We start from the raw sequence: 14,994 nt of genomic DNA, 5'->3' as shown, positions 1-14,994 counted from the left end.
TGCTACTATTGGGACACGTAACACCTGGAAGGTAAGGGATCTGCAATAATAAAGGCATTTTGAGGTCCTCGTGAAACAAGCACATACATGGGCTGTGTCAGGGTTGTTGTGAGTAGAAAAAGTACAAGAAAAGTGTACAAGCAAGTACGTGTATACTTGCTTGTACACTAATGCTAGGAGTTTGGCAAACAAATCTGATGAATAAACTACCAGTTAGGTCATCAAGCATGGACATTATAGGGTTATCAGAGATTGTTGTTTGTTATTTGGTTTTTAGGAGCATTAGCGACTAAGGCCATATTGCTCCGGGATATGCGGTGGTCATTCCCTGACCTTTCCGCATCCTCCATATTTGGTGGTCACTGACTCGAATCCTGGTCTAATAAAGAAGCGTGTGCTACGCACTGCTGCTCCTGCCCACCTGGCTACGGAGGCGCCAAAAGGTTATCAGAGAAGAGACATGGTGCCACTCGAACATATGGGATGCAGAATTTGAATATAGCCAGTACAATGGGTACAAAAGGGACACATAAGGGAGAGGAAAGTGGGAGGGGTTATACTCTTGGTTAAGAAGCACTTAAATTGAGAGTGGGAGTATGTTACGGGCTAAACAACTATTATTAGCATATGAATAATGGCACCTTTTGATCCATCTTTGTGAATGGGAGTGACATTTGCCCACCTCCAGTCTGCAGGAATCTACCCTTTTAAATATTTTCAGTGTGACTAATTATTATTATTATTATTATTACTAGCCACATAGTGCAAAGAAGCCTGAGGCTTATGCTGCACCAGCCAAAAAAAAATTTCCGAGTTACCCTGAGAGAGAGAGAGAGAGAGTCAGACGTAGATGGGAATCACTGAGAAAGAGAAAATGATGACATCCAACTCAGGACCCTGGGTGTGGCAAGCTCATACTCACCAGATGTGAGCCCATGGGTGATGACGCTACCAAATGCAAATTCTAATATACACTTCAGTAGTAATAATTATATTGCATAATTATAACATAAGTAATTGTAACTCTCTGCCCCAACCATTTAAAATAAAATATTTTATTTTCTGTTTATTCTGAATTTTTTTGTAAATTAGTGAAGTTAATAAATATTGCAATTTGTGACAAAGTTGGTGCTTATTTCCCTAATTTATTAATAAAAAAAAGACAATATGAAAATAAATTGAAAAAAATTGTTTCCTTTATACATGTTATATTATGAAATAATCTCACCTTGGAATGCTTGTTTTCAAATTTATGCTCCATAATCACTTCTTTCTCAGTTCTTGATCACTATAAAGTCCAAAAAACAGTTATGTACCTAGTTTGCAATTTCCAAATGTCAATTTATGGAACATATCTATGAGGATAGAAATATCAGTATTCTCATTTCTATGAGAATACTGAAATCAATATTCTCATAGAAATAACATGAGAATACTGATCTCAAAATAACTTACAAATCACATGGTAAAAAAAAATCATGTAATTTTAGACTGATAACTCATAAACACAAGGAACAAAATGAAGAAATAGTAAAGAAAGCAAATGAAAAAGCATGCCACTGTACAGAAATTCCAAATTAAAGCCTACTATTACTCACAATATCAAACTTCTGTGTATGACACAGTGTTTTTGGAAAGTAAGGTGTTCATCCTATGTGAGTTTTTTTAGTATTTGTAGTAGCTCAGTTTTTTTTTTCTTTTTTATTATTTTTTTTTTTTTTTTGATCAAGACAATCACCTTTGGTTCTCCTGTTGTAAACAGTCATTCATGCAGATTTGATATTTGTTTGAGTTTAACAAAAGTCTTATATGTGGGCAGCTCTTACTTGCAGAGGTTACGATTTAAGCATGTCTGGAGAGGTTACGATTTAAGCATATAAAGCTGTTTCTTAGTTCATAAATATTATGGAAAATAATTTACACTGGTTGATAAGAAAGGCCTGAGTGCCATGGTAAGGAGTGGAGAGTAATGAGTAATAACAAGGTTAATAACAAGTAATAACCTTGTTATTACTCATATTGTGCTTATCCCTATGGTAATGTATGGTGCACCAATTTGGTTTGAACGTGTAAGTGGAAAAGTATTTACTAGAAAGCTCAGTTCCATTCAAAGAGTAATGCTCCATAGGATGTGCATGGCATGCAGAACTGTGTCAACCCCAGCTTTGCAGATTGTAACTGGAAAATTGCCTATTGATCTGCATTTATTGTATTGTGCATTGGCTTACTTCATCCGCCGTGGCATTCCCTGTTCTTTTCTGAATATACAGGTGGACATTTTGGCAGATCCCAAGAAGGAAAGGACAAGAATCTGGGATGCTTTGGTAAAAGTCTGGCAAGAGCGTTGGAGTTGTTGCGATAAAGGGCAGATTACACAAAAATTTTTCCCAGATTTAAGAAATGCAGCCTCGATAAAATTCAAATGGTTTGCCCCAAACTTATAAGCTATGTTCTTATTAACTGGTCATTGTTCAATTAATGCAAAGTTGCATGATTTAGGAATTAATGAAAGATCTAGTTGCCATTGTGGCGAAAGAGAATCATGGGAATATTATGTAAAACTGTGAGGAGTACTGCGATCTACGAATTGAATTGGTATCTCGGGTTAGTAATCTCAATCTTATGGCAGAAGGCTGCGAGACAATTCTAGTTGATAAACGGAGAACTTCTTGGCTTTCCAAACCTTTGCAACTGCAATATTTCTTAGGTGGAAGACTCTTCTGGTGCTACTTTACTGCATAAAGATTTAGAGGACTATCTGTTTAAGGAGTCAAACAAAGTGACTAAGCAAGTTTCTAGAAAGTTTTTATATAATTGGTTTGGTTTAGATGCTCTTAATAAACTCTACAGGGAAAACAAGGTCCTTCTCTCTAAACTCGCTACAGCAGACAAGAACTATCTTCCCATTTCCGCTGCTGCACCTGGTTCTTTATCATATGCTCAAGTAAAGCAGGTACCCTCTGCCTCTCCTCCACCTGTGCTGATATGTGGTCTACCTTAGAATACTTTACAGTGTGCCCCCAAACAGAATATTCTTATACTCAAAGCTGGTGAGAACTGTTACCTTGCTACTTAGTCAGGATGTCAGTCTTCAAACAAAACTTGAAAAATATGAAAATTAAAGCTATGCACCTTACACATAACAAGAGTGTTGTCATTTAAACTCATTCTGCAGTGGACATCGCTAAGATTGTCTCCTTACCTGCCCTTAGTGATGTTGGTATTTCTTCTGCACCGCCTAAGAAGTCTAATCCGACAATCCTCATTTACCATCTTGATAAAGATCACATCAAGGAGGACTTTTTTTATAAAGAATCTTCAAACCTCAGGTTTCAAAACCTTTCAAAAGAATTAAACTTTCACTTCACTACCAAATCAACCTCTAAAAATAATGTCCAATGGATTTGCCTAGACCTTATCATGAAATCTTTAAACTGCCTCACCTCTACCTAGGGGTTACACTCACAAGTTCTGCTCCTTTGATGTAGTTTCAAAGTACAACATGTCTTGGCTGTGGCCATACTTCAGCTTAGTAAGGATTGCTCACATGTGGCCACTGTGCTAAACATGGCCATGTCTATAGTGAGTGCCCCTTGAAATCAGAGCCATCTGTTTGTGCAAACTGTCCATCCAAGAAAAAATATTCCAAGCATTCTGTTTGAGATTCAAACTGTCCTGAATTTATCAGAGCTAAGGAATTCATATGTATAAGAACAAATGATGGATAATGTCTAATACTCAAACTACTTTTACAGGTTCTAACTTTTAGGACTTGCATATTCTGCAGTTAAATGCACAATGATTGCACAATGAGTTCCTTGTAGGTGTTTGCTGGGAGACCATTATTATTATCTGTATTATTATTATTAGCCATGTGGTGCAAGGAAGCCTGAGGCTTATGCCGCACCAGTCAAAAAAAAAAAAAAAAAAAATTCTGAATTACCCAGAGAGAGAGAGAGATAAAAGTAGAAAGAAATCATCAAGAAAGAGAACGATGATATCCAGCTCAGGACCCTTGGGTGTGCCAAGCCCATACTCACAGATGTGAGCCCCTGGGGTTGTACTTTATGACAAATGATCCTTCACTCCACATGTCCTACATACAAAAGCAAAGGTCAAAGACTATGTACCCTTTCTCTCCAGAATTACCCTCAGCAACTGGGCCATACCCTTCACACCTGAAGAGCCATACCCTTCAAATAATATAACTCAGTATTCATTCCCATGGTGACATATGGAGCAAGTTTGTAATTCCTCAGAACTAACATGGACTGTTACTCCAAAATATGATCCAAAAGTGGAATGTAAATCTATTTGAAATGCTTTAGAAGAGTTGTGGCAACTTCACTGGTCAAATGGCACAAAGATGGCACAGCACAAACTTGGTAAAGTCACACCTGCTAACTGGACATGGATCTATTCAGGCAAAAACTCTTCTGCCTGGGACTCCCTCCAAACTCAGACTGTGTTTGCAGTCTCCCCCCCCCAACTACAAACACAGTTTGGAGAGAGTCCCACGCTGAAGAGTGTTTGCCTGAATAATGTTTAGAAGGTGTTTCCTACTCCCACACCAGCCTCTCCCACTTCCACAAGACCCTCCTGCCCCTGCCTCCAACCAATAAACACACTAGCTGTGTGCTTTCTGAACTAATTACTATCTGCTGCTGATAGTCTCTCCTCATGCTGATGACAAGTCACCCTGCATTGATGTTTTTCAGGCTCCTTCTTGAAGCACTTTCCTAGCTTCAGCTGGCAGAATCTTGCAGTGGCCCCTTGCCTCTTCCACAGAATTTTGTCTGCTGACAGAGACCATCCACTCCACGATATTTTCCATCTGGGGTGGCTTTATTCACCTACTCTGAAGTTCTATGGCAGATGGGCGCTTAACTGCACCTATTCTTTGCCTTCAAAACCTTGTGCTGATTCCAGGTTCATGTTAGTGCTTGCTGCTATCACGATCTCTTTGCAACAGTTCTCTAACATGCAACAATGTTCTCGTATGGCAGTTCTCTAGCTACATACATACATTTGTATTTTCTTTGCTTCCCCCACCCCACACAGTCCTCTAGGTCCCACACCTATTAAAGATCTATTAACTCTATTTTTGCCTGGGTATGTGCTAAAGTATTCTCATCAAATGGTCAATTTGAGCTTGTTTTGGCCAGAGTGGCACAGCCCAGTGAGTGCGTTGAACCTCTCTCCCAGCTCTGGCTTGATGGAATGGTTGCAGATGGACCCAGCTCCCCATGCCAGACCAGGCCAGTAAGGATTCTGATTAAAGATACTGGAATGCCTCCTTCACACCTGATGTTTGTTTCATCATTTGATCTCCTTCACACCTAATATTTATGTTTCATCATTAGAAACTAAACTACACTGCAGGAGGAATGCTGAAATAAACCAATCTCATCAGCATTAGCATTACAGATTTGCTCTAAACCAAAATTTATTTTGTTGCATCGTTTTCAAGAAATCGGGAATAAATTCTTTTGCAGCTACATAACAGCATATAGTTTTTTGCTGGAAAGTTTGAGATGGAGAATACCAGTTGCAGAAATTCAAAAACACAGAATGCTTTTGAATTTCCACAACCGTTTGGTAGAATAATCACAGTTACCTTCAATTTCATTTCATCAGGATACTTTTGCTTTCTTGATCAACACAGGTCCAGATGAAGGAATACCTTCTCTCCTATGCTGGCCGAACTGCTCATACAAGACTATCTAAATCACTGATAATTATACAGGCTATGTAATATTTTAGTTTAAAAGCAATTCTGACTACTGAGCCACTTTCAATTTAAAATAAAATTAAGAAAATTTTTCCTTTTGGCCCTTTATATCATATACTGTTTATCTTGTTTGTCCAACAAGAAATTCTTGAGGTCAAGACATGCTAACACTACAACCTAAATTTCACTTTTGTGCTGAATCCTGAGCACTTCTTTTTCTCTTGGCACTTTGTTATCATTTGATTCAGCTGAAAGTGCAAGTTAGATGCATATTCTTCTTTATAATATACATTTTAGAGGTCAATGATGGGAGAAAATTTATATATATATATAAATATATCTATATAACTGATGGAACACCCACAGACACAGAAATGGGGTCAGCAAAATATGAGAAGCAGTGGTGACTTTCAGAAAAAATTTTTTTTCATTTTTATGAGAACCCCAAACGAGAGGTATTTGGAACCTACAGTAATTAGTACAGTGCATGGGTTGGCAGTTCAGAAGATGAAAGAAGATATTTGTTGACATTAGACTTGAACTTGAAATTAAATTTGAAAGTATTTGCAATTCTGCCCAGACACAATAGGAGGGAGTACATGATGAGAGCCATGTCAATCAATCTGGCCCTGGAAGGAATGTGCACGGCTCAAGGGGTAGAATTTTTTTCAGCGTGGTCTGTGCTGGTTAACAGGAGAGACTGCTTCTACAGGGATGGAATACACTTAAATAGAAAAGGTGCAAGAATATTTGCTGATGCTATCGAGGCAGTGTTAGGTGGGTCAGAAAACTGCTAGCTTGGGGAGGGATTCAGAGACTAAAAGGTTAAAAGTAGCTGCAGGCAGAGGTGAAGGTGATTCTTGCACTATTTCTATTAGAATAAGTAGTGGCCTGGAACGAGGAGTGCTGGAGAGGTTTCAGGGACTGATGGCAGTCATCGTGAAACAGGTGGGTACATGGAATGTGTTAGGGTAACTAAGAATAAGAATACGTGCATGTATTCTTATTCTTAATTACCCTATGCTAGAAGTATAGTAAATAAATTTGATGAATTTGAAGTGTTGGTCAAGACATCAAAGGTGGATATTGTTGGGATATCAGAGACGTGATGTCACACAGATATTAGGAATGCACAGGATAGAAAGGGAGGAGGTGTTATGCTGTTCATTACGAAAAACATAAAATCAAAAGAAGTGCATCCAGTTGATACAGATGAACAGTGCACTGTTGAGTCACTTTGGTGTGACATAAGCACTGCAAAAGCAAAAATAAGAGTAGGAGTGTGTTATAGGCCTAATGACTCAAATGAGTACAATGAACAATTGTACAGAGAAATAGAGTGGGCTAATAAATCAGAATTATAATGGGGGATTTTAACTCACCAGATATTGACTGGAACTTGTAGGTTGGTCACGCGCACACTAGACTAATAAATCCACAAGACTTTTGTGGATTTATTAGATGATTGTTTTCTTCAGCAGCATGTTCGAGAGGCAACCAGAGAGGGTAACACTCTTGATCTGGTAATCAGCAGTGATCATTGGTGTATTAAGAATTTGCAGATAAAGGAACCACTAGGTGACAGTGATCACAGTGTACTGACGTGGGAGTTACTTAAAGATATAATTACCATCAGGGGTAAAGGAAAGGGTTTTTTTTCCATAAAGGTGAGTACAGTGGTCTCAGACAGTTTTTAAATTCTGTACAGTGGGATCAACTGATGATGTTACTAACAGCAAATTCTAAGGGGGAAGCATTCAAGGAATTAATCATGGAAGCTACTAAACGTTTCATACCTATTAAGAAACATTGTTCAAGGTTTAGGCCTAAATGGTTATCAAATGAACTAATGAGACTAGTGACAGAGAAGAAAAATGCAAGGGATGCATGTAAATTATCAGGCGACACAGAAGCCGATGGCAGATATAAGCTAGTCTAAAATCAAGTCACAAAGGAGGTTAGGCAGACGAAGGCAGATTAGAAGAAATCTTTGGCAAAGGATGCTAAGAAAAACAGCGAGGATTTCTTTACTTATATAAACTCTAAAAGGAAGGAGGATGAATCTGATTGGTCCATTTGATATCGATGGTTCGACAGTTGATGATCCTGCTCAGATAGCAAACGAACTGAATGAGTATTTTGCATCTATATTCACACATGAGGAGTTATTAAGGTTTGAAAATGTCAGAAAGTTATCAAATTGTGACAGGGTGCTTAATGATTTTGTAATAACTGAGAGCAAAGTGGAGGAGAAATTGTTGAAGTTAAACATAAGAACGGCACCTGGGGTGGATGGGATCAATCCAGTTATATTAAAGGAGGTGACAAAGGAAGTAAGCAAACCCTTAGCCATAATTATGAGAGCATCCTTGGGGAGGTCCCCACAGACTGGAGATGTGCAAATGTATCCTCAATTCACAAAGGGAGATCGAAGGGTGACACGAGTAATTACAGACCAGTTAGTTTAACTTCTGTTCCTGGTAAAATGATGGAGTCACTGGTTAAAGATGCATTCCAGAATCATCTAGACAAGATTGCAGCAATAATTCAGACACAGCATGGGTTTGTTAAGGGAAAGTCTTGTCTGACAAATATGATAGGATATTATGATGTGGTTACAAAGGAACTGGATGCAAAAAATAATTTTGATATCATATACTTGGATTTCAGGAAAACTTTTGACACTGTTGAGCATGGAAGACTATTGTACAAATTGAAGCAGAATGATATTAAGGGTAAGTTGCTACAATGGATAAAAGGATGGTTTGTGGGAGAAGACAGAGGGTGGTAATCAATGGGTGCTGATCTTCATGGATTAATGTTATAAGTGTAGTCCCACAGGGTTCGGTGTTAGGTCCACCGTTGTTTTGTATATTTATCAATGATATTGATGAAGGTATATCAGGCTTAGTGTCGAAGTTTGCAGATGATACAAAGGTTGGCAGGGTTGTTAATGACAGTAATGGCAGTGTGCTACTGCAACAGGATCTAAAAAATTTGGGCAGATGGGCTGAGAAGTGGCAACTGAAGTTTAACCTTGACAGATGCAAAGTACTGCAAATGGATAGAAGTAACCCCAGAGAAACGTACCAACTGTGTGGTACTACACTTAAGGTGATAGAAAATGAAAAAAAAATGGGAGTAATTGCGAAGTCAGAAATGAAGTTTTCTGAGCAATGCAGACAGGCTGCCAGGGCAGGTCATGGGGTTTTGTCAATGATATATATATATATATATAGGAATTTTGCTCGCAGGGAAAAGGAGGTGTTGTCCCTTTGTATATGGCAATGGTCAGGCCATGCCTTGAGTACTGCGTACCAGTCTGGAGGCCTCATTTTTGGAAGGATGTAGATTTGCTTGAGTGTGTATAGAAAAGGGCAACAAGATTGGTGAGGGGGAATGAAGAGATCCTCTTACCCAGAGAGGCTTAAGTTCTGCAAATTGCAACGGGTGGAGACTAGGCGCCTGCGCGGTGATCTGATTGAGGTGTATAAGGCCTTGAATGGATTGAGCACTCTGATTTCTGAAGGAATTCTTCCACTTGTTCAGATTATGAACCTAAGGAGGCATAAATTCAAATTAAGGAAAGACAGATGTAGAATAGATTTTGGGAAATTTGCCTTTAGCCAGCTGGTGATTAATTGCTGGAACAAACTTCCACCTATCGTTGTGGAAGTTGATAGGTTGTGGAAATTTAAGGAGGAACTGGACAAACATTTAGAGGGAATGCTTGTGTGAATTTTTTTTTTTTTTTTTTGGCTGATGCTGAAAATGTCATACACTTGCTTTCTTGCATCACATGCCACTACTACACTTGTTCCAAAAAAATGGAAGTTGAATGAATAAATGAGGAAGAAAAGTTGGTTCTGTGAGTTTCAAGTTGGACAGTAAAAGGATGTTGATTGGTACTGGCACATGTGCAGACTGCTTTGGAAGAGAGGCAGGAATTACAGAAGCCAATTCAGAAGAACAGTGCCCATGGTAGTATCTACAGGAAAGGCATGCAGTAGAAACAGAACATCTATGAGACAGTGTGGGAAGACTCCATTAAAGATGAATTATTAATTAATTTAACAGCTCTCTCTTGAATTGAATCTAGATGCCTGAGAGATGTTTTGGGAACACTGCCCCAGATGTGGGAACAATATTCAATGGTAGAGCAGATTTACGATTTGTACAGAGTGAACAGCTGTTTGGAAGAAAAGTAATGCCAAGAAGGAAAGAGAAAACCCAGTTTTTTACAAGCAGAGGAAGCAATATTTGTAATGTGCTTATGCCAAGAGAGATTAAAAGTCAGGGTAATCCCCATTAGAGATAAATGATCTTGCCTAGAAATCCGAGTGCCTCTTAATTCTTCGATTTGGATACGATCCAATTAAGATATGTGACATTCTTCTCTTGAACTAGTTTCTTCGGCTCCTATGCTTACCAAACATAAGCATAGGAGTAGAAGGATCCTTTTTGCAAGATATATGACAGGACTGACTTTTATACAGATTGAAATCAACTAAGTTATCTTTTTCCACTGAAAATCAGCATTTAAGGAATTGGTAGTGGATATTCAAGAAGTTGAAGCTGTTCGAGCAGAGCAAGGTTTCTTAAACTGGAATGCAATGTGCTATCATCAACAAAACTATGAATAGAATTTTTGGTTATAGTAAGAAGGTCATTAATAAGCGAAGGTAAAGAAAGCCTGCACGAAAAGCATGCAAAATTTCAATGAAATTTACCGGTAAAAGTACTTTGCCGTAACAGCACTTTTATTGTTGCTCACTCGGTAATTGGTAAACAGACGGTGGGTGTTATCGGTCAGGAGTAGAAATTGAATCCCGTGGGAGATTGAAACCCTCCCGAAGTGGAGGGGGTAACCTGGCCATTTCTCGTTAGAAACACTGGTGGACTAGTGGATATATTGTTTATTAAGAAAAAAAAAAAAGGTAAAGGAAGCCCACAGGAGAAGCACGGCAATTTGCGAAAAAGTTTACAGGTGAAACTACGTTACGAACATTTTTTACGACGCCAGAACTTCCAATATGACTCTGTTCGTGATTCAATTAGTTAATTCAATTAGTGATTCTAAAGAACAAAAAGGTCAGGTTACACCCCCCCCCCCCCACACACACACTTTGGGAGGGTTTCAAGCTCCCGTGAGATTCAACTTACTCCAGACCGATAACACCCACCATCTGTTTAGCAAGCAAGCAAGCAACAATACAAATGCAGTTACGGCAAAGTACTTTTACTGGTAAATTTCATCAAACTTTTGTGTGCTTCTCGTGCAGGCTTTCTTTACCTTAACTCATTAATATACAAGAAGAAAAGAGTGGGAGAAAGAACTAAACCTTGGGAACACCAGCATTAGCAAAAAAGTTAGAAGATAGCCATCTACCATCACCGAAAGTGAGAAGTCAAAGAGAAAACTAGATACCCAATTACAAAAAAACAGTTGGCAAACCATAAGATGGAAGCTTATTTAGAAGATCTTTATGCCAAACACGATCAAAAGCCTTTGCAATGTCGAGAGAAACTGCCTGAGTTTCACCAAACTTTTCCATTTGAATTTGTCCAAAGATGGGTAACATTAGCCAGAAATTCACTAGTGGATTGACACTGTTTGGGATTTCAGATAAAGGATCTTTCTTCTACTATATTACATCAGGCAAAACCTCTCAAGAGCACAAAAATGAAAGAGTAGTAACTATAAATAAATAGGTAAATTAAGTGCAAACTAAACTAGCATTACACTATTACAAAGTTTCATTAACTTATAAAAGAGAAATTAATGAGATCATTGGCTTGCAGCTCATATTACAGAAGTCAAAATTTAATATTCAGATAAGAGATTGTGAGGAGTATGTTGTCTTTGGCCAAACATTAATTCATCATTGCTTACTCACAATCAAGAGCTAGGCTAACCAATCACATTATTATCTGATACTGCTTACAATCACCCACTCAAAACAGTTCAGTTGGAGATGCAGTCACCTACTGGAAACTGTCCTGCATCAATATGCAGAATAGAGAGAGTAACAAAAGCCACCAGAAGAATGAGTCAGAGTGGCATATGGTTGCTAGGAAAGTAAATAATATCAAAGAAATTGTATTCATTAATAATACCATATGTTAACAGTAAGGTTAACTCAGGTTAACAGTAAGTACCGTGCTCTCATCATTATATATATATATATATATATATATATATGTTTGTTTGGAAAATTAAATGCACATAATCCTTAAGGGTTTTGATAATTAACTATACAGTATCGGTGTAAATACACCATAGTTAAGCCATATATTTGAACTACGTATGTAGCATAGAGGGCATCATTTTAATTGTATCTCATAATGTGGTTGCCTTCACAACGAGATAGCTACTATTGCATTACTTCAAATAAATAATGCTTCTCTAGTAGAGAAGACTACTGTTATTTATTTTCAGTGGTACCACCACCCAGACAATCGTTTCGAAGCTGTGCAGCTTCATCATCAGTGGTGTCTACAGGAATGGTTATGGTCACCCCTTTTTTTGACATTCAAGGAATGGTTTACCATCACGTTATACCACTTAATATGACTGTTACAGGATCTTACTATAGAACTGTACTGCACGCTTGGTGGGATCACATTTGTCACAAACGACCACAACTGCACGCACACACACACGCACACACACACACACACAGGTGGGTGATGCTGCATCACGACAATACAAGACCTCACATTGCATTACTGTCATCAAGTACTTAGCCCGCATTAATATCAAATGTGTTCTTCATCTACCCTACAGCCCTGACCTTGCACCGTGCAATTTTTTTTATTTCCAAAGTTAAAGAAGGAGATGCAAGGAAAACGTTTCAAGTTGTCAGAAGTTGTAAAGATGCCGGAGGCAATTCTCAAAAGCATGTCAAAAACTAGCTTCCGCTATGTTTTTGAAGAATGATAGAAATGTTGGAGTAAGCACATTTTCATCAAATGGAAAAACTACTTTAAAAAGGCCTATCAAAACATGGATGATTAATAAAGGCATGTTGGGAAAAAAATTATGATCAGCCCTCATATATGCCAGGGTGCATGCTTGAAGCTTTAGAATACAGAAAACAGTTTTAACTACAGCAGCCACTTTAGTCTAAGGCATTTAGCACTTAAACAAGCGATCTGTGTATTTCACCTTTTTGGTGAAGTAAAAAAATTGTAATCTTGTACATTTTGTTTGAAATACATAAAAATGTACTTTCTATTTTTTTTTTTATTGATGGGTCCTGTTATATTAGATGTTTATTAATACAGCCAACTGAACAGAAGTGTCCACTATCTGGAGCTGTGTTTTGAAGTAGGTAAACCCAAAAACTAAGAAACAGCAGATAAATCTTGTATAATTCTTTTAGAAATACCCTCTTCTGGGGATTCTTAGTGTGAATGGACACAGTGGCAGAAACTTGTTTTGTTTAGTTATTTCCAGAGCTTATTTATTTCCTAGTTGTTTCTTAAAATTCAATCCACACCATGGATATATGTCTTGAGAAAATCATTAATTTAGCATTAGTAGAGGTATATGATGCAAGAAAGCAAGCGTATACAGCATCAGCCAAAAAAAAAAAACCCTTCCCATTTGGTCCAACTTGTATTTGTGACCAGAATAAAGTAGGCAAACAGTTACAGCAACTTTCACTTCATGTTTAACCTGTTTTCTAAGCTGAGAAAATTGCAGATAGAAAGTGTTTATTAGTAAGCTTGTGTTTACCATAAATTCTTTTTTGTCTAATTAACTATATTAAATTCTTCTGAAAACATATTGGATACTTCAAATTTTTATTAGTTAATTTTTTGAGACCAGTACTTTCAATTACCAATCAAAGTTTTTCATATAAGATCTTAAGAAGTGTACTGGAATCATTTACTTTAAAATAAATTTGCTAATCTATTTTCATAATCTCTTTTCTTATATTATTGTATGAATGCTTTCTTTGTTATTTTTGTTTCAAGTTTAAACTACTTCCAAAGCTTTATAATCAGAGATGATAAAATTAGTAGTATATGAAGTCTTTATTTCAAAATTATTAAAAATTAAGTCTAGGAATCTATGCAGTCTATCTCATAAATTACATTGTTTCAGATTTGATCTATTACATTATATTAGTTAAATAAAGATGGGTCATTGCAAAGCAATGTTTCATTATCGTATTCAACTGGTACATTAAAATCGGCTAAAAACTAAAATGCTTAGTTTCAAATTAGATAAGTAGAGATTCCTGTTCTTCAAGCCTTTGAAGCATTTCTTTATTTACTAAAGGTGGGAGGAGCTGTAAATACACTATCACCGGATGAAGAAATGTTGTTTGTTATTTCGTTTTTAGGAGCATTAGCAACTAAGGCCATATTGCTCCGGGATATGTGGTGGTCATTCCCTGACCTTTCCGCATCCTCTGTATTTGGTGGTGACGGGCTTGAACCCCGGTCTAATCAAGAAGCATGTGCTACGCATTGCTACTCCTTCCCACCTGGCTACGGAGGCGCCAATGAAGAAATGTTTCCTATTTTCAATGTAAGGTACCTTCTATTAAAGATATTAGTTAATAGAAGTTAATACATAATAAACTGCATATCTTTATATGCAGTTTATTATGTATTAACAGAGCTACTCCCCATCAGGGGTAAGCTATGTCTCTGTCAAGACCAAGATATTACACACAGAAAAACTGAAATCGAAATGTACTAAGGAAGCTAATGGTGCTCCTTTAATTATAAAAATACATGGTGATAATCATTTCGTTTCAAGTTATTGTTTCCTTACCCCCCTTTTGCAAATATCACTCGAGTGATATGAATCGGGTACAAGGGTATCAAAGAGTTGGACAAGATTTTGCAGCTCCAGCGAATGCTAAGTTTTTATTTATGTTTAGCTGTTTTATTGACTTAATTCTTATTAAATTATTTTCTATAAGTAGCTTTATACTCCTAGTCGAGCTCCTTGGTTTATTTTGAATTTAGAAAGCGATTTTGAAAGTTGATACTTAGTGACCGTAGCTTTACCGTTTGTAACTTGCTGCCATTGTTATACAATACAGAATAGTGTAAAGTATATCCGGAACTTGATAGTTTAAGGTTTAAAGTAAAACTAGACAGCGAAATACATAGCACTGTATTAGAAATCTGTTAGCTTAGTTTAGTATTATCAATTAATCAATTAAAAATTTATTAATCTTATTAAATTCATTATTAATTAAATTGCACGGAATCATGATCCAGACTAGAGCAGCAAAGTA

General features: G+C 37.3%; 1 protein-coding gene across 3 annotated transcripts in view; it reads right to left on the bottom strand.

Annotated features, from left to right (window-relative positions):
* RhoGAP19D (Rho GTPase activating protein at 19D) overlaps positions 1–14,994 on the bottom strand; it is a 661,344-nt gene that overhangs the window by 619,328 nt on the left and 27,022 nt on the right. For all 3 annotated transcript variants that reach the window (XM_090374624.1, XM_090374649.1, XM_090374631.1), the window contains exon 2: positions 1,229–1,288. The gene's annotated coding sequence lies outside the window, so the exon portion shown is untranslated. The remainder of the gene's footprint in view (positions 1–1,228; positions 1,289–14,994) is intronic.

This window comes from Mastigoproctus giganteus, chromosome 1 (genome assembly GCF_048544385.1).
Source record: "Mastigoproctus giganteus isolate SK-2022 chromosome 1, ASM4854438v1, whole genome shotgun sequence".
Taxonomy (NCBI): Eukaryota; Metazoa; Arthropoda; class Arachnida; order Uropygi; family Thelyphonidae; genus Mastigoproctus; species Mastigoproctus giganteus.
The sequence above is the reverse complement of the archived record's forward strand: the minus strand, read 5'-3'. Positions and strand labels throughout refer to the sequence as shown.